Source organism: Lathamus discolor, chromosome 2 (genome assembly GCF_037157495.1).
Source record: "Lathamus discolor isolate bLatDis1 chromosome 2, bLatDis1.hap1, whole genome shotgun sequence".
Classification (NCBI taxonomy): Eukaryota; Metazoa; Chordata; class Aves; order Psittaciformes; family Psittacidae; genus Lathamus; species Lathamus discolor.
Window position 1 is genome coordinate 11,246,349 of NC_088885.1, and position 19,983 is coordinate 11,266,331.

A 19,983-nucleotide genomic window follows, 5' to 3' on the forward strand; every position below is an offset into this window, starting at 1 on the left:
AGATGCACTATCTATCTTTCACCTACTAATTTGTTCTCCAGGTTTCTCAACCCAATGGCTGCATTGGTTTGCTGAGTGGCTTGCTAAAGGGCCACTGTTGTCCTTCCCCAGAACTGCATCTGCTGTCAGTCTCCTCTGCTGACTTTATACTCTCAATTTTCCTCCAAGTTTTTTTAGGTTTTGCTACCTTGTGCTGTTTCTTACTTAGTTTCTCCATAAATCTTTTTAGTTTACCTGCAACTAAAAAGCAGTCCATACATTTACCTCCTACCGCTGAGCCCCTAGAGCAAGCCATATGGAAAAAACTCCAAATGAGTGCCTTGAAAGTGATATTTAGACAACTGTGTAGGGCCTTCCCAGGGAACATTAGGTCTCATAGACTTGTTACTCTTGTGGAGGTCCCCTGGCAATAGCTCAAATGATATTAAAATCTTGTCTATCCAGGGACACACACAGAGCACTCCTCATCGCTGGGTGTCAGCTGCAGTTTTGGTCTCTGACATACACCAAACAGAATTTAGCAACTGATAGGCAGAAGCCAATCTCTGCAGCCAGAAGGGCTTATGTTCTAAATACACCAATTAATTCTGATAACATTGAAAATAATACAGGATAGTTAAAGCATTTGTGATACAGTGATATGCATGCTATAAAAAGAGTCTTATTCAATCCAGTGGAAATGGAATCCAGGGGCAGCTTCATACCACAAGTCATTTGAAGATACAACGAAGGAGCCTTGTATTTATCCTATTTATAAAGTGTTCTATGAAGAAAGCATCATATTAGCTAAAAAGTAATAAGGCATGGGACTCAGGTGCTTAAATAAGGCATCTACTGTCATTTTAGGTGCAATCTGTTGTATGAGACATTGCAAAATCCTGGGGGATGTGACCTAGGACTTGCAGGAGACATCACATCTAAACAGATTCCAAATGCCTACACTGAGACACCCAGAAACGTATCTTCGGATGTGTAAAATGCACAATCATAGAATCATAGAATAATTAGGGTTGGAAAGGACCTCAAGATCATGATTGGAGGCAGTCAGAAATGAGAAAAGCATTTTGCTTAATGATAAACAGATGCATGCTTAGTTAAGGAACCTCCTCCTGCTTTACTGGCTAGGGGCATAGGGCCTGGCAGATCAAGACATTTCTGTTAGCAGGTTACTAGCTTGAAATCTTTCAAATTACATAATAGGTGCAAAAAAAAAAAAAAAAAACAAAACACCCCAAAGACCCCAAAATGAGAGCCCACTCACACTGTACTAGAAGAACTCAAATTATCTTTCAGGCTTTTGAACAAACGTTTTAAAGTCACTCATAATAGTTTTATTGCTGTTGTGAACAAATAGCTCAGATGATTAATTGCTTTAAAAGAACCTACTGATCATCATCAGACTCGCCAAAACCTTATTTCCAGATGTCAGAAAAAAAAATCATAAAACAAGTTAAAATGTGTCATTGCCAACATTATCTATTTCTGTTTGTACTTAACAAAGCTGACTGATCCTTTTTCTGTGTGAACTGAGCAAACGCAGGCAAGGCATGAGAAGGATTCACACGGCTATATGTAATAATATCTTACAGGAATAACAAAGATGCTGAAAGCTAGAATTATGACTCCTAGGAAGGCTGGAGTACAACTTTAGAGCCTGATAAGGAGTGAGTATGAAACAGAGTAGCTGGAACATTTCACAAGGTAACTGGTATCGTGCGGTGGCAGAGGAGGAGGATGGACATTAAATGGAAGTGATTAAAAAGCACTGCATTCAAATGTACGAGTACTATGCCCACACTGCAAGAGACAGCAGGAGGCAGTGAATCATCCAACATTTAAATCAACACCCCCTTAAAACAAAATGTATTCAGCTCAACGTGGGTATCTCCAGTGGGCTCCAAAAGTTCTGACAATGCGTGGCACGGGTTACTCACGTCTTGCTCTGCCCGTAACGCAGCCACCATTTAGTAAGTAACTTGATTCAGAGGCATGGAGAGTTTCTGATGAATCATAAAAGGTTCAGTGTCTGATTTAAGGGCTTTCTGTCACCACCGTGGATTTGCTTAGTGCTAATTTATGTAAAAAAGGGCTTTCAGGGACAGAATGATGGTAGGGTAAGGGGTGGTGGTAAGGAAAAGAGAAAGGAGAAATGAATTCAAAGGTCCTGGAAATGGACGGTGAAAGTGTTGTGGAAACAGCATGTATGTTTTCTGACTTTTGTTTTTGTTTTTTTTTTTTTTTTTTTTAAAGAAGTGAATATTGAGGAGACATTAATCATATTGTTAAAAACCTGGCAGAATAAATGTGTCAACAAAACTCCTTTTTTACTCGCATTCTATTACAACACTTTGAAGGATTTCTATGGAAACAGTAGGCTGTTACAATGGGAAATACCCAGCATAGCTGAAAATGTCAATCTTCCTTTCAGCAGTGGACTGGCCATAAATAGAGATTCAGTGCAGCAAAACTGGTATCACTTGGAAGCAAAGTCTCAAATAAGGGAACTACAGCAATGCAGGAACACTTAAAATCCAAGACAAAATTGGATTGCCCATTTTGATCAGCAAAGCACCATGCTAACAATAAAATATTTAACCACACTATTTGTGTATTTGGATGTATCAGGATACAGCACCTATTTGGGTAAAGTAGAATAGCTCCTGCTTCTAATATTTTTGCATTTGGAGATAACTCCTAGTGACAGAAAAAGAGGGATAGCTCGCAGAGTGCCCCTTCACTTTATTTATCTTATAACTGATGACACTGCGTACCACACACAATCAGCAGTATTGCCTCTGCCTTATCTGCTACTCACTCATGCCTTCTCTTTCACCATACAATGTACAGTGTCATATTTAACTCCTCCATGTGCCTTTCCCAGTGCCCAGGGTAGGAATTCTTATACAGATTTAAAAACAAAAGACTAAAACCACACTATTCTCTAAAACAAGTGTAAACCAAGAAAGAGCTCTTCTTGCTCTTTTCAGAAGGCCCTCAGTTATGCACACACCCCTTCCCACATTCTTCCCACACACAGAGATCCTATGACTAGAATAGCTGCTTCCTAAAGCATGAAATATTGTGAAGGCTTGCTTTACATCTCAGACCGTTAATCTCACCAAAATCTTTAAATCTCTAAACCATATAAAAATGTCATGATCACAGTTTGCAATATACATTTCTGCTGCTTTTCACACACAAAGAAAATTAGCCCTCCTTCAGTAGTCATTTAGCATCATTTCTGAAGAGCACATTGGTCTTTATTACAGACATGCAATTTCAGTAACTTGCAATGAACAAAGCAGGTTCCAAAATGCTTACGTAAGTAAAGATTGTTTCCTATACTTTATGGAAGGATACAGAAGGATGTTACAGAGACATCATAAACATACTTTTTATGACAGCTTCTTAATTTCTGCCTCTGAAGTTCTGGATGGTCACTTCTTGCTGGTTTTGCACACAAATTGGGGTCAAAGAATTCTCTTTGTGGCAAGCGGCAATTTTGATAAGATCAGGCAGTGACTCACTGGTGATGCACTGGGTAGAAGCTACTGGTCTTGGCTACAATAATGCTGCTGTCTTAGATTGGTATCGCTGTCTCCTTTGGCACACATTAATTGCTGTCAAATCATAATAAAAATGCACTAATTTTTTCCCCATGTTTCTTACTTCCCAAGAACGGAATGCTTGTCACATATGGACGATGAAATCCGGAGGGCAGTGACATAACGTGAATGAAACGTTGCCTGTTGCATTTGATTGTTATTTGTTGACAAGTCCACTTATTTAAATGTGCCAAAGTAATAACAAGATGGAATTTAAGATGAGCATTCCAGAACATATTATTTAGGAACGCTGTGGGCAACATGGTGTTTCATGCACTGTGTTGCCTGTTGTATCAGTAATGCATTCATGACTAAATAAGTTTTGGGCATTTGCCAAACTGATGGGATTGTGTAAGTCTGAGGACCACAAGAATGATGGCCTGAAACGACAGAGCCCAGCAATGCAGAATGGTCTTTGCTAGACCAGTAGAGGATTTCTCAGCAATCATCTGTAAATTATGCAATTACAGCTGATTAGTGTCAAACTGATGTGGACTCAGGGACATGGGGACTGAATAAACACCATACAATCGCGCTGCATGGAATAAAACAGCGCTCCACTACATTAAAATAGGGCTTCAGCAATAAGGGTAACATACCTACTCAAAGTAATCGTAAGGAATATAGTCTCTCAATCACCTTACACAAAGATTTAAAAACTAAAGAATAATTAAAAAAAGAACTAAAAACCTTGGAATTCATAACTTACTTTGGAAAAAAGTCCCCAAATTCAGACGCTTATAAGGAGATAGAACATCCTGATCCTGCAGCAACCAGCAAAAAAAATGTTACAAGTACCAGCTCTTTGTCAACTTTTAGGGAAGTCTGTTTCTATCTGCAACTGGAAACATTGGTTTAATTTTCAAAAGCAGCTACTGTCTTATGCTTGATTTGAAGAGGACAGAACATTTCTAAGGGACAATACCTTCTAAAAACCCTGCTTTGAATTGGCTACCCCAAGTATGACCCATCTTTACATAACTAGTCTCTTTTTAAAATAGGCTGCTTTCTGGTAGCCATTTGGAACACTATGATTTTTAGGTGTAGTCTGAACTGAATCTTAAAATCAGTACCTTCTGGCAACTAAAGCTGTGTGTGTAAGCGCTCAGTATAAGATACAGGTTCACAGCTGACAATAACTGTCTCACATTTGGGGTGTAAAATCATTAACTTTATAATGGCAGCATGAAAATTTGTCCTGGATGAAAATCTTTCCATTTTACTGTAGGTTTGAAGAATAAAGACATAGACAAATTAACAAAGTATTAACTGAAATTGTTGTAAAGACTTCTGTCTGTTGGGAATGAGTTTGGATCAGTTTTAGTGACCAAAAGTAACAGCCAAGTGGTAATTGCTGACAAGCTGCTATGAAGATACACAATCACACTGTTCCTAAGACGACATTCCTGACATCACAAGGCTAACTGTGTTACATGATTTGTTTTTATTTCTTCTTGGCAATCTTACTAGAAAGGAAAAGGTTTGAATGAATTGCAGTGGATGTGCTACCTCCTGGATTTCCACTCATTGAGAAGCACTGATACATCAAGATGGTGAAAACTGCTTGTTTCTAGCTTAGGCTATTTTCCCAAGCTATCAACCTGACCTGTTTCCCAAACCTTACACTAGCTACTTTTAAAATGACATTTTGACATGTGTGTTGCATTCTTCAAATCAAAACATCTTATCTTTTTAAAAAGGTAATACTAAATAACTTGACCTGTTTTGAGTTCTACTGTTTCCCTCGCAGACGGCAAAATACATGCATCTGGGATGGAACTACTGAGCAAAAGCACCTGATCATACTAAAAATCTTCATATGGATAAAGAAAAAACAATTAATAGAAATGTATCTGTGTACAAAGACAAAACCAGCAACTGAATCTCTAGGACCAACTACCTAGGACCCATGTCAATTGGAGGGACACTCTGAAGTTATTCTCACACATGAAACTCTGTCCTTCAGATGCGTGTCCCTTTTGTCCCCTCAAGATTCTCCTCTTGCATTAGCCGATTTCTCTCCCACTTTGTCACTGCCACCCTAGATGGTGTCTGTCAACCACCAGACATGACAAGTCCTGTCACTTGTACAGAGTGGTACCAGGGTCTGAAAGCCTTGCCAAGACAGAGGCCACAACACCCGCTCCTCTTGCTTTCTCCTCACTCCACCTTCCTTCAGGGCTCACTACCCAACTCAGCTGATCACACTTGAGCATCTGCACAAACAGCCCCATGTTTGAGGTGTTTATTTCCCTGTAAGCCTGGCTGGACACAGCCAAGAGTTAAATAACCAGAAGCGTGGCAGGTAGGGCGAAGGATGGGGGAGAGCAGGAAGCAGAGAGCTCTGAAGAATGACGGGTACGGACAGACCAGTTACTTAATCCTTTTCTCCATATACAGATAAGCAATTAAAATAAAAATTAGAAATCTAAACCACTGAGGGGGTGGATCAGAAGATGCTGTCATACATGTTACTCAGTCTACAGCCTTATGGGTACCTAGCTGTAACACAGCAGAAATGAAACACATTTATTAAGCCTTTGTATTTCATGTAAAAAAATGTGTGAATAACGGGTAATTCCTTTCTATCCAGTCCAGTAAGAATGTATCCACTGCAACCCTTGGAGTTAGCTTTCCATGAATGTGTTTTAACTTAGTAATAAAGGGCTTCACTGTTGCTTGAGAATGAGACTGGGTTTTTCCCCTGTATTACTGGAAACCTGTTTCAGATACAGCTTGAGGTAAGAAATATTAATCAGGGTGTAGCTGACTGATGTCATGATTAACATGAGAGATGGGATTTGGTAAAACAGTTAATTGGAGTTCAACATGGAATTAGGGCAGGATCTGAATTCTCGCTGCAATTGTCCCAAGGCCGTTTGCACATACATATGTGAAACTTTCAATGGCTGCTTCTCTTTGGGAAGTGTCCCTTTCATCAGTTAAAAACGCTGTGCAGGAATCAATTAAAGCTCAGTGCATTGTTCACCAGAGATGAAATGCTGGAATATAAACCCCTCCAGACTCTCTTAAAAAATCTGGGACCAGTTCTCTATTCATCTATTAGGTTCATGTCAGGCTTTCCTTCCTTAGTAAACATCCTCAGTGGTGTGCTTAGGAACCCAATAAAAAAAGAATAATTCCAGTCTGCTTGCATGAGCATTAGAGAGCATCAAGTACAGGAATGTTGGAATGAAAAAATTGAGTGCATGAAGTGAGTATGAGAGGAGTGGCTATTCAAATATACCAAAATCCAATTTACCAGATGGTGTCAGAAGGAGAAGAAGGAGGGGAGAACAGGGAAAAACATTCCCCAGCGGGGCTTTCCTGAAGATCTCATGCTGCTGCAAAGAAGAAAATTGAAAAATTCCAGAAGGTCAGTGCAGAATTCGTACTGTTTCTGCCAGTAGAAATGTGAATACATCTCCATGGGCAGGGCATGCCAGTATTTTCAACACCATCTTCCTCCTTGTCACAGAGGTTAAAGTGTAAAGCAAAAAACAACCCAAAACACCAAAGCATTTAAAATCCTGACTGACAAGAACAGACCATACTCTTCTACAATTTATTTAATCTTGGTTTTGTTTGTTCACAGCTAATGGCTTACACATTATCACATAGGAGCTACAGTAAGGGCCATTTATAATTTTACCACCATTTCAATAAAAATAAATAAATAGTCAAATCCTCCAAACCTTTTAGGTTGTAATCCAGGGAGGGAGACATTTTTCTTAATGGCATTCAAGTGGCTTAGCCAACTCTGACTGTTTTTTATAACACTGGCCCCATTGTTGGTGATAATAAGACTAGGGGAGAGACCTTGGGAGGTAAACCACACATTTAATTTGGCCTTTAAGATTAACTGTGCTGTTGGCTACTGTGTGATCTTTGTGAAACCCATGGATGCAAAGACCAGTGTTCACAAAGAACACTGCCAGCAGCTTGGGCATGGCTTTCTCACTGTTATTTCTGGGATGCCTGTGTTTGGTGCTCAGCTTCCCAGCTTATTTTCTTGAGTGGGATTCAGTATGGTGTAGATCTGTTATTGAAGAGATTGCTAAATGTGTTCGGGGCTGCCTGTCAAGTCTTAACACCACAATAGCCCTGAGCTGGTTTACCTGTGAGTTGGACGCAGGAGAACACGGCAAGAGATATTGCCACTACCTCAGGGGTAGCCTGCAGGGAACAGGAGAGGTGTTGTGAATCTCTGATGCTTATTTCACTAAATTAGCTGCATCTTTGGGGTTAAGGGAATGAGGCTGCTGAGCATCACAGGGACCACCCCAGTTTTTGCACCGCTTTGCCCACTCCTCCGTAGCTGCAGGGAATGTAAGGCTTGGGGCTGCATGGGACAGGAGAAACACAGGGGAATCCCAGGCCTCCTGACAAGCACCTATTTGCTTGCAAAAGAACTATTAAGATGTCATGGGACATGACATGTATTTGAGATAAAAATGTTTCAAACCTGTATATTTACTAGTTCTCCCTGTTCAACCTTAGCAAGTCATTTTGGGGTTTTGAGTGACCATTAAGTGGGCTGGTTTAGTTTTCTGCTTTACAAGACTTCTTATTTCACTTCTCCCAAATTCTTTCTTTCAGGGAGCTACTGTCAAGCTTATCTAATAATGGTTGTTACAAACTTTGTGATTCTTAAATTATAAATCCTGCAAAAGTGGAACCACTTCAAGAATGACAACAGAAGTCAGGAGCACATCTCTTGCTTTCAGACAATGATAGATTTCCTCAGACAGCTATCATTTAGGACTGCATTTTCTGAGCCTCTGGTTGCAGGTGAATACTTTTGATTTTTATATAATTATATTTAGCCTGAACAGTTCAAGTCATTACAGAAATAAAGGGAGAGGAAGTAGAAGGGAAAGAGGAAAATTCCACCCTAGTTTAAAAAAAAAAAAAAAAAAAAAAAAGCATCTCTTTTCCATTTTAGAACAGCAAAATTTTCTGGAAGCAGCTATGAAGTAGAAACCTGGGATGGAAACAGTCCCTAGCAAAGTGCTTTCATCACTGCCATTTTATTTTGATTTTGCCTAGTTACAATGCTTTAAAAATCCTGTCTTGTACAGTAAAATAGGTGTGACTTAGACCTTTGCAAAAACCCACGTGCAGACAAACCCTGACTGTACACACACACGTACCTGTCTAACTTAGCAGCTTTCTGAAGAATTTGGGAGGGATACATGGTAAAGGAGGCAGGACTTGGGCATTACTTATGTGCAGATACCAGGCCTTGGGAACAACTCTTTTGTACTCCATGATGGCTTGATTCCAATTCCCTACCTTGATATTTCCCTATTCCTGAGAGGGACAACTGTTTTGGTGCCATCTCCAATTAAAACTGTTTTCTTCAAGCCTTCATTAACAGACAGCAAACTTAAGAACAGCAGGGGTTTAAGTATTTGTTAAATATCTGTGAGTACTGTATACAGAACTAAAAGGTTAACCCTGTGTGAATCCTAATCTGCATCCCAAAGTTTATCAGCAGGTTTTTAAGATTCTTAAAATTTCACAGACAATCCCAGGGAAGATTTTTTTTTTTTCCCTAAGCTTTATGAAATACAAGTCTGAAAGTTTTTCTGTATGGGAAACATGCTTATGGATTTTACATTAAGGCAAACCAGAAAGCTCTCAACTCCATAGGGATTAATAACCACACAAAATAATAGACTGCCATGTGTATATTATTTACATGACATAGTACTTTCCACTGAGACTCCCATCCCAGGAAGAAAACAGAACAAGTGCAAGTGAAATATTGTAGGAAAGAACACATGGCAGCTGAAGAGTAATAATTTCTAAAGCAAGAAAGATGAAAGTTATTAAGTAAAATTGCTAGTTAGCCTCTTCCTCCTTCCCCACCCACTTTAGAATACACTGGTTGATAAACTAGCAGCATGTCAGCATAGGAAACAGGCTTTCAAACTTTATCATCTAATAGGATATTCAAAATGGATTTAGAAGAAAGTTTAAAAGGGCTTAAGAGAATGTAAGTTTCTCCAATTTACAGCTTCTTCCAGCCTTCCCACACATGGAAATTCACTTGGAAAGTTCCTGAGACATAATTTTCACCCTCCTACACGTCACCTCTGATACAGCTCATAGTCTGCAAGAATGCAAGGGACTAAATCCTTACCTGATACAGATAATTGCAGACAGCCCAAAACAGAGCACATCTACTTACCTTTGGGATTGCAGAAATCTGTACCCACTCACCCTACCCAGGGAGACAGAGCGGTTCAGAAGCATGGGAAAAATGCCTTATGAAAAACGAGTTTGCAACCTCAGCTGGGCTGGCCATTTGCAGCGGTGGAAAAGCACTAGGGTTGAATTATGGCACTATGATTTGTCCACTACTGTGCTGCAAACTCTTAAAGCAGCCCGAAGAGCAGAAGAGAGGAGAGCTCTCTGCTTAATTTTCCTAGGACAGTAATAACATGAACAATTGAAAGCCAACAGATAAATCTTGCTTCGGGCTTCTTGTTCTAATGCTATTTTTTTCACTTCATAATCAGTCACACCAGCTTATCATCTGTTTGCTACCATTCACATACCAGTACCCATCCAACCAAAGGAAAACTAGTTTCAAGTATCTTTCTTTTTTTTTTTTTTGGAAAATGGACTGACCATATTTGTTTTTGATTACTGGTCTTTGAACTTATTTTATTTAAGTGCGGTCATCCTCCGAATATATCACTCCGTAAATATGTCACAGTAGGGTTTCATGTTTACTGTTTCTCAATGACTTCCAGATCAAATGTATTCGGTTTGAAACCAAAAAGATGGTACGTGTGCTTGGTTTTGGGCTGGGGTTTGTTTTGTTTTGTTTTAGGCAGGGGGTGGGGGAATGGAGACGGAAGCAAGGTTAACCAGTACTACACTGTCAGCCATGTCTCTGGAAGTTCGGCTGGCTCATGCATCCTCCCCATCACTGGTAACAAAGATTTAGTTGTTAGATTTCACTAAGAACTCCATTTACGATGTGAGAGACAGGACAGCATACAGTTTGCTCCCCAGAGCCCTGCTGGTGCTCCACTGGCAAAAGATTGAAAAGTAATGACAGACTTACTCTCGCAAGCGAAACATGCATACGAAAGTGGTAATACACATAGGGAACAGATCTGTTGACTAAGAACATGCCATTTTCACATAGTCACTTTTCTGACCATAACCGCACTTTATACTCCAGACATGGTTCTGTTTTCCTCTGCTGTGGCACGGCAGATGTGAACCATTTAAAACCTTTTAACAGGACCCAACCTACAGCCAAATGACAAAAGCCTGACAAAATACTACTTAAATTTACATCCCTGGCATTTTTAATGTTCTCTGACAGGGTCAAAAATCTTGATAAATCAAAATTCTCACACTGAAAAAAACAAACCCAAAACCAACCAGCAACACAGAGCCATGACTCACTGAATGGAAAGAGAGGCAGATGTCTCCACGAAGTCCTGTTTTGAACAATAAAAGTTTTAAAGATGCAATTTAGAAAATACCTCAGCTTTCCAGCTGTATTTGCCCACCACAATACAGTGGAGGAGGAGACAATATACAGGGTTTGGTTTCCGGGAAATCTCAGCTGCCTCCCTGCTGATATGCATGTTTCTTCAGTCTTTGGTTCAGGGTTGAAACTACCTCTCCTTTAAAGCGTTATGTATTATGTTTTTCTTACGAAGGGAGGCAGTGAAACATGGAACACCTCGGAAGATGGCTGCATCTTGCTATAGCAAATATTCCAAACAGGCTAGCAAATATTCCAAACAGGCTTCTACAGGTGAAGGCAACTGGCATGAGAAGAAAGTCCCTCTATGTGCTAAAAATACAAGAGACCTACCAGCCACTTTCTTGGCTTAGCAGAATACACTGCTAATACCCTGGGTTAGACTAACTGCAACAGTTACTCATATTTTTAAAGGCAATAATCCCAGAATCCCATTTTACAACACACCCTGGAGACATGCAACAAATCAAACTATCCCCATTTTGCAACAGTTTCTTGGCACGAACCATGTAGTAATTAAAAAACTTTAAATGGGAATTACCGCCACAATTTGCAGGGTACCTTAATCAAGCTATAGTATCTACAGCACCTCCAGGTGCTTGTCTTGTTCTCATAATACAAGCTCAACAGTACCATGGCAGGGCCTGAGGGAACATCTCAAGATGATGAGGACTTAGGCACGCCAGTATGAAAACTTGGCTGGGGTTTGGCCTTGTTGTTGTTGTTTTATTTATCTATCTAACCATTCTTTTACCAGGAAATATCACACGGACAAATGAAGTCTTCTTTTGCAAAGACATCCAAGGCCAACTAACCCTAAATGATTTTAACACAAAATCAATTAAACCAGAAACATTTAAACACTGTAACTCTAAACATGGCCTTCCGCTTCATACAGGCCAACCTACAGCAATTATAATGTAACAAATCAGTGCGAGATATATACTAACAAAGTGAAAGCCTGATTTTTGCCAGGACAAGGGCAAAGCTTGCTTAAATATTTTGAAACTGCAGTCTTGAAATGATCAATTATCAACAGACAGCTGCATGGAAGTGGCTTTTGTTTGTTTTGTTTTTAATGAAATTTAGCCCTTCATTCCTGGACTTGGAGCTGGTAATCACCATTTGCTCGGTTCCGACTTGAACAACCGAAACACTTTACTTTCAGATTTCCAAGTTCTCAACCTGTCCCATTGTCCGATTTTCTCTTCCCTCTAGCACTTATGTCAAGCTTTCAATGGGGAAAGCGTGCAATACCCTCCTGAACTAATCCTGTATACCAGTTTTATGAAGATGGAGAAAACCAAAGAGTGTTATATACCGCCCTGTGAATACAAAATTCAATGTGTGTTTTGTACTGGATACAAAACTTTTTTGCTTGTTCCAAGGAGAAACATCACCACACTGTAATACCTGGACTTGAAGTATTCAATGAACCTTTTTAAAATCAAATATCACTCTGCAGAGGTGCATGAGCATGGTGGGGAAAGCACATACAGTTAAGAATTACCTACAGCTGGTTTTCCAGCTCATTTGCACTTTTGCCATATTAGTGGCACAGTTCTCCACACTGGTTTGCTGCCCATCAAAGTGCACTCAAGTATGAAATAAATCACCCCCTTGGAGGGCTGCTGCTCCACAGAGTTTATACCTCTGCTGAGAAACATACACGAGCTGTAATAGCTATTGTTTAATATTAGTGTTTATCCATGTAGCGGTATACGCTGTCTCTGCCTTTCCACCTCTACAGAATATGAACACAGGCAGATTCACCAATGATCCATCTGACTGACATCAGCCTCAGCCCATTTTTCAGGCTCTCAGGTTCACCCTGCATCTCTCTGTCCAGCTCTCTAAGGTGACACTGGCGCTGCTTAGACCCCGTTCCCTATATCGAGACTGTGGCTGCTCTTGGAGGAATCTAACAAGCCAGAGCAGTCACAATGCTGGGCCAAGTGCTCCCTTTTGCAGAGACCTTAACAAGAAGGATGGTACAAGTCGGAGAATTATACAGTTAAAGTCAATAGCCTTCACTCAACTATTTAGTGTTTATTTGTTTTACAACTCCAGCAATATGCATTCCACAAAAATAAATTTCTGATATTATTTATCTGCTGAGTCTGCCCCTATCTCATTTGAAGCAACAGATAAAGCAAATGGCAGCAATTTAACCTTCCTCAGCATACAAAACACTGTTTATCTTATCATGTAAATTATGAAAATAGGCCTAGAGGATTTGGCACAGGAAACCTAACACACAATAGGTTAAATAAAGCTTTAGGAGAAAATACCAAGCAGTCTATCATTTAGACAAAGGGGTGAAGTGTTGGACAACATGTATTTGAACTGCCAGTGTCCATCCTGAGACTAACAGAAGCTTTATAATCATTCATTGCTATCTTACTCAGACATTGACTGAATACAGAAATCTGAAATCCTGAAATTGCCTGAAATCCTGTTTTATTTTTGGCACTCAATATCTCCTTCTTTTAATAAGGGATATGCGAGTTAATTCATCATGCACATTTTTCAAACCCTCTGACACCACTAGTTTGAATAAAATGTTACTGGTTTCTAACTACAATCAAAAGAGCATAAAAAAAAAATGGGACAATGAAGACATCATGGAAGGACAGGGAAAAAAAAAAATCATTTGAAGTAAATCAAAGCACAAAAGCACAGTGGATAGCTGTGCTTTTCCTAAAAGGAATGTAGGGTAAAACAGGTGGAGAGAGGGAGTGAGAACAATTCCTGTGAGAGTAGAACTGAAGAGCGATCCATATCATCCACTTGTGACTGAGTCAGCATATGGCCCTTGATTAAATTCCTAAAATACTACTGACAACACTGTACTTGTTCCTTGCACTGCTATTATGACAAACAGTCCTGGCATGAACCATGACTATGAGGCCCACCTTTGAACCTAACATGTCTTAAACAAAGTTACAGTACACCTTGCAGGCACTTAACACACATTCTCCACCTTATTTTCCAAATCTGCTGCCTGAACATGTGTAGCCTTACAAAAGGGCAGCTGCAAGCTTCACAGCCATGTAGGCAACACCAAATTTTGCCATCCTTTGGGTGAAGAAAGACTCAGGGCAGAAATACCTCAAGGAACCAGCTAGACCTGGAGTCAGCAGCAGCTGGGACACACGGCTTCCCAAGACCAAGAGCAGGCGGCTGACTCTCTTGCACAGACCTACCCCATTCAGTAAGGACAGGAAGCAACTCACCACGTTCTTGCTGCCTTCAGGAGTGCTTTCCTTAAATTCGTGACTACCTTGCTTGAGCCTGAAGTCCTACCATGTAGTTGTTCTTTCTAAGAACTGAGGCATCAAGTACTGGCACTTGAATGTGGTTTGTGTTACATTTAGTGAATACCATCTCAGAGCAAAAAGCCTCCAAAACCATTGAGACCTTCAAATGTAAGAAAATCCCCTGTAGTCAGAGCCAGAGGAACAGAATAAAAGGGGAACACATGTCTTCCAGGCAGGACCCATGCTCGCCAAGCAAAGGGCAACTCTAAGCTTCAGTCAGTGCAATTATGTTCGCTGCTACTGCTGCAAGATTCCCACAGGACACTGCCTCTGTATTGCGGGATTGCTGCAGCAGCCTGGCTGCAACAGGCAGCCGTGAATAAGCAGCCCACGGTGCAGAGGTGGTCCAACGGGTAAAACACTCCCTTTGTATAGGTTAGAGCACACTGACCAGCTGAGGGGGCCAAGAAGCTGTCAATGTTATCAGCAGGTGTACCACACACAACACGTAGGGATTTGAAACCACAGAGAGCTAACTTTGCTTCCTGCCAGACATTTGTTTTGCAATACAACAAATGAAAACAGGCCTTTGCATTGCAAAGAAAATGACAAGCATGATGGTCAAATCGCTTTACCTTAGAGCTGCTGTAGGAGAGTGCAGGTCAGAGCAGCGAGGCTACTGCAAAGGGGGGTTGTTCAGTTGTCTCGAGGTGATCCGTGCCAAGATGCAGGAAGGGGCACAGGTATGCATGATGAACACTTCCAGAGGTTTCATGTTAATCTGCAGAAAAATAAAGGCAGGCTGGGTGAGCGGAAAGCTTCTCCTGGTATCCCTATACCTGTGTAAGTATTCCTTAGAAAATGCAAAATGGGAAACGGAATGGCCTGCAGTTAACACAGCCTCAGTACTCCCATACACACTAGGGTTTTGATGTGGTACTGACAGAGGAAACCATCACCATAAACTCATTTCACAGATGACTAAACAAAGAGGAGATTATCATGATTTCATTTGATGTTGGTAATTAAAGGTTTTGAAAAATAAAATGAAAGACAACCCTCCCTTGCAGTCTGGAGACAAAGTAAAAGCATATATAGTTTTACAACATATATACTTAAGCCAGCAAGACTTCATCTCCTAAGCCTTTATTTCATATATAATTTATGTAGATATAGTGTACTGTGGGTTTTTTGGTATAGCTAATGGCTGGGCAGAGAGGTCTTCAAATCTAGTAAAACAAAAGGAAACAAAAGGGACACCACGTGCAAAATCCATAGTCCACACTTAACCCTTTGGTCCCGTACCCTCCCCCCTGCAATTTAATCTGTGGCTGCCAATTATTATCTGAAAGAGCCAGCAAACAGTTGATTTTTTAATGGCAGTTGACAGAAGCACATCCAATACAGTACACTTATGGAGACATATAAAAAAGATTGCACATGCTTAGGGGCAGGGGCGGCATGTGAAATGAAAAAGTAACGTTGTCTACTTTTCCATAGCTTGTAAAAAGGCCTAAGCAGTTATGATATGTATATATTTTATTAAAAAGGAGAGGCATTTTGGTTTTGATTCCTGTGCTCCGCGCTTATTACTGCTGTCTCTGAAACTCCACAGACACTGCATTTCTTTTCCTGACTGGACATTTCTGAAATAGTACCACTATCAGGTAGATCAGATTGTTGGCAAAAGCTTTGGCACCAAAGAGACTCAACAAATAAATTTCATCACGCTGACCCTGTACTAAACAGCAACTTTATGTGGATAACCTCATGGGAATGGAAGTTGAGAAAGAGCTATTTCAAGGCCGCCAATAACTTAATCTTTGTTCAGTTCATAATGCAAAGCCATTTCTGTTTCCTTTGCTCACAGTGCTAAAGAGTTTTTGGGATACTGTAATCCTCATAAGGTGGGGAGGGCAATGTGGGGGGTAGGGGTTTGCGGGAGGGAGAGGAGATCCCACTCAAATTATGCCCCATTTAAACAAAAAACCCAACAACCTAAAAATAAATAAAAAGCCAAGTTTTTCATCTTGGAAATTCTCACCCTCAGTTACGTGAGTGCAAAAAGTAACTTTTATTTGAAGAACTAACACTCACTTCTTTGTTAAGAAAACTTAGGGCACCACCCAGCAGACATGAAGGCTCCTATGTTATCAGCAAACTATTTCCTGGGTATATGTTCACCCTTTCCATGCAGCTTGCTTATTTTTTCAACCGAAAGGGGAAAAAAAAAAAAGGAAAGAAAGAAAGAGAAGGCAGCGCAAACACAAGCTCTGTAACACTGCTGAATAATCTGTGCTTTGCTGCAACAACTCCTATATTGATGTAATGGAAATTTCAGAGGTGCCCAGCTTTGCAGAAACAACACTGGAAAGGTGCCAGTGGGAACCCTAAGTGCAGCCCCACATGCTCTTTCCAAGGGCAAAGGGGTCTGCACAGTGCTGCTGCCTGCCATCAGCTGAGAAGAGGCCGTAAGAGGCAGAAATAACATGCGCAGCTGAGCAAAATAACTGGTGGAAGAATATGAACCCCCTTTCCCTGTTAATGGTTAACATAACCCCTTACCCACAAACATTAACACCAGCTACTTTGCTAATTTGGCATTGCAAGCTTAAATTCTGTGGAGGAATAAGCTTCAATGATAATGCTCTCTCTCTCCATCTGCCTTTCCCCCCAGTTTTGAACCTTTAGTCTGAAGTATGTTTGACAGGGGTGGAAGAAGGTAGAACTCACAAAAATCATAGAATCAAGCAATCACACAATGGTTTGGGTTGGAAGGGACCTTAAAGCTCATCCAGTTCCAATCCCCTGACATGGGCAGGGACACCTTCCACTAGAGCAGCTTGCTCCAAACCCTGTCCAACCTGGCCTTGAACACTGCCAGGGATGGGGCAGCCACAGCTTCTCTGGGCACCCTGTGCCAGCGCCTCAGCACCCAGGATTTCTTCGCAATGTCTGCTCTCAATTTCCCTTCTGCCAGTTTAAAAGCATTCCCTCTTATCCTGTCACGACAGGCACCGGGAGCTGCTCTAAGGTCTCCCCTTAAGGAGCCTTCTCTTCTTCAGGCTGAACCAGCCCAGCTCTCAGCCTGGCTCCAGAGCACAGGTTTCCATAAAAGTCCAGAAAGCTGAGGATGACAGAAGAGCAGGAAGAGAGTCTGGTCATGCCTCCATAGCAGAGACACCCACAGCAGCTCCCAATGGCTCTTTCTTGCATGCCCTTCTGCATCCATGAGTCATAAATTAGAGGACCCTGCAGCACAGCACCCGATGCCTCACACCCAACACAAGGATGCTGAAGAGATGGCAAAAGAAAAGGATATACACAGGGCAGCTCTGGGGTGTGTGCAAAGGAAACAGGATATACTGTGGGAGATCCCATCAGGATCACAGGCGAAGGGATCCAGGTTATCATTGTTGGCAGCTAGGGCAACACATAGGTGTCCTTAGTGCCACAGTTTATGGAACAAATTATCCTCTTACCCTGTTGTCCCCCAACAAACATCTTCATATGAGCAGGAGGAATGGTGGGAAAGGAAGATAATACAACATCAGAATCAATAGCAGACATTATGTTCAGGGAAGCATTCCTTCCTGCCATCCTGGGCATCACCTCAAGTAACAGCAGACAGCGATAAGGCAAAAACTTAAACCCAGAAGAAGAGAGATGCTGTGCCCTGTAACAGCATCACATGTAAAAGGATGGAGCAGGCTCCACTGCCTAGCGTGGCTGTACAATACCTGCCTGAAGGCTGCAATGCTCAGGAAACTCATGTCCCCTCAGCCCCAGAATCATGGATCACTGCCTCCGCAGCACTGCCTAACTGCATAACCCAGCAGCTTGCAATAACGTCCCCTCCACATTCCTGCACATAAATCTCATTGTTTCCCAGGAAAGTGAAGTGGAAAACTAGCATCTGCTGGGAGTAGGACACTGCCATTGCCTCTGCTGATTTGAGATTCAGCTTTGTGGGGTGACAGTAATTCACAGTCTATGGATTTCACAGGTTTAACTAGCAGCAGCCAGCCAAAGCTTTGCTATTGCATCAATCCAGAGCTTTAAACACACCTCTGCATTTCACCATGCTTTGTCCTTGAGAAAGTCATGTGTCCATAGCCAGTGCACCCAGACATTTAACCAGACAACAGGTCCAAACGCAGGAAAACGAAGGGCTGTTGTGATGGGATAAATGCTTCCCCTCTGCAGCCAGCATTTGTAGCTCCACTCTGTCTCTCAGTGCATGACCCTGGTAAGGTGTCTAGCCCAAAACTAAAGCGAGCCTGCAAATGCCAAGTTAGCTTTACTTGCACATTTAGCAAAATTGCCCAGGCATCTTGCCATGGTAAAGTAAAGTAGCACTACAAAACAAAACCAGAGTTTAAAAGTTTATCTTCTGGAAGCATTTTGCACCCTCGACAATGCCTTTGTATTTCAGGGCCTTTTAAACCAGCCTTGTCAGGCTAGAAAGACCTCTGCACAGTCAAGAAAACACTGTCTCATAAGACCCTGAGATATGACAAGGCTGCAAATCGCAGGTTTTAAAGAAACAATCACAGCAAACAGAACACCAAACAAAACAAGCGAAAGAACAGCAGATCGGGGTCAGATGATGAGCTATGAGGTAAGATGGCAATGGTTTGCATTTTTTAAGTATCAGGGAAAACAGTCAATTGCAGAAATGATTTTCATGTTTGTTTTTCAGCACCTCCCCCCCCTCCAAGGGAGCTGGGTTTTTTTTTTCTTTCCACTTTGGCCGCTCTAGGCAAGGATTTTCCCCTCAACTGTTTACTCTTTCACCCAGTCTTCAGCAAAATGTCAGCAAACAATTGTCATTTGGTATCTGTAAAAGATAATGCAGGTGGAAAGGGGAATACTGAAATCCAATACCTCCCTGTAAAAACCTACTGTACTATCAACACCAGATAAACTTCCTTTTCTCTGCTAGAAACCTGACCTTGTAAATACACTTACTAGGATAATGGTAAGGGAATACCTATCCAGCCTGTTTGGGTAAGTTATCAGCAGGTCTTCCTCTCAGAAGACAGAGGTTTTCTGGAAAGTAAATACTTGACCCAACTTTGCAACAGCACCTTAGGAAAGCTTTCTTGTGGAGCTCAGTATGAAATGGGTGATGCTGAAAGGCGCTTCCACTAAAAAGCAAAATACTACAATGCTGTACGTTTGCAGTGCATGCCTGTATTTTAGTTAACTAGTCAAGTAAGCTCTTGGTCACCAGACCTGAATCTGCCAATCCCCTGAAAAGAAAGGAGCTGCTTTTGAAGCAAATTGTAGTAATCAAACCCAGCTCATGCGGGTTTGCAACTTTCACAAATACAGTGTCAACAGCACTTCACAAATATAACTAAAGTGATGGGCTAACATCTACCAGGTTTTTGTTGTTAGTTTCTTTTTTCACAGTACCTCTTGGAAGCTTGTTGAGGAAAGAATTCTCGTCAAAAGACAAGTTTTTAAATTCACCTCTATCACATGAAGTCACAAGGAACCATCTGCATTAGAAGGAGAAGCAGGATTTGGTCCTGAATGACTCAACTAAACTCCATCGTGACAACCTACATTCTACGTGTGATTCAAGTTCGGCACT

The 19,983-nt window shown here is 41.2% G+C and overlaps 1 long non-coding RNA gene across 6 annotated transcripts in view; it reads right to left on the reverse strand.

The window, feature by feature from the left end:
• Positions 1-19,983, reverse strand: part of LOC136007667 (uncharacterized) — a 282,089-nt gene that overhangs the window by 156,887 nt on the left and 105,219 nt on the right. For all 6 annotated transcript variants that reach the window (XR_010609798.1, XR_010609801.1, XR_010609803.1 and 3 more), the window contains one exon: positions 15,017-15,162. This is a non-coding gene — a long non-coding RNA (uncharacterized LOC136007667). The remainder of the gene's footprint in view (positions 1-15,016; positions 15,163-19,983) is intronic.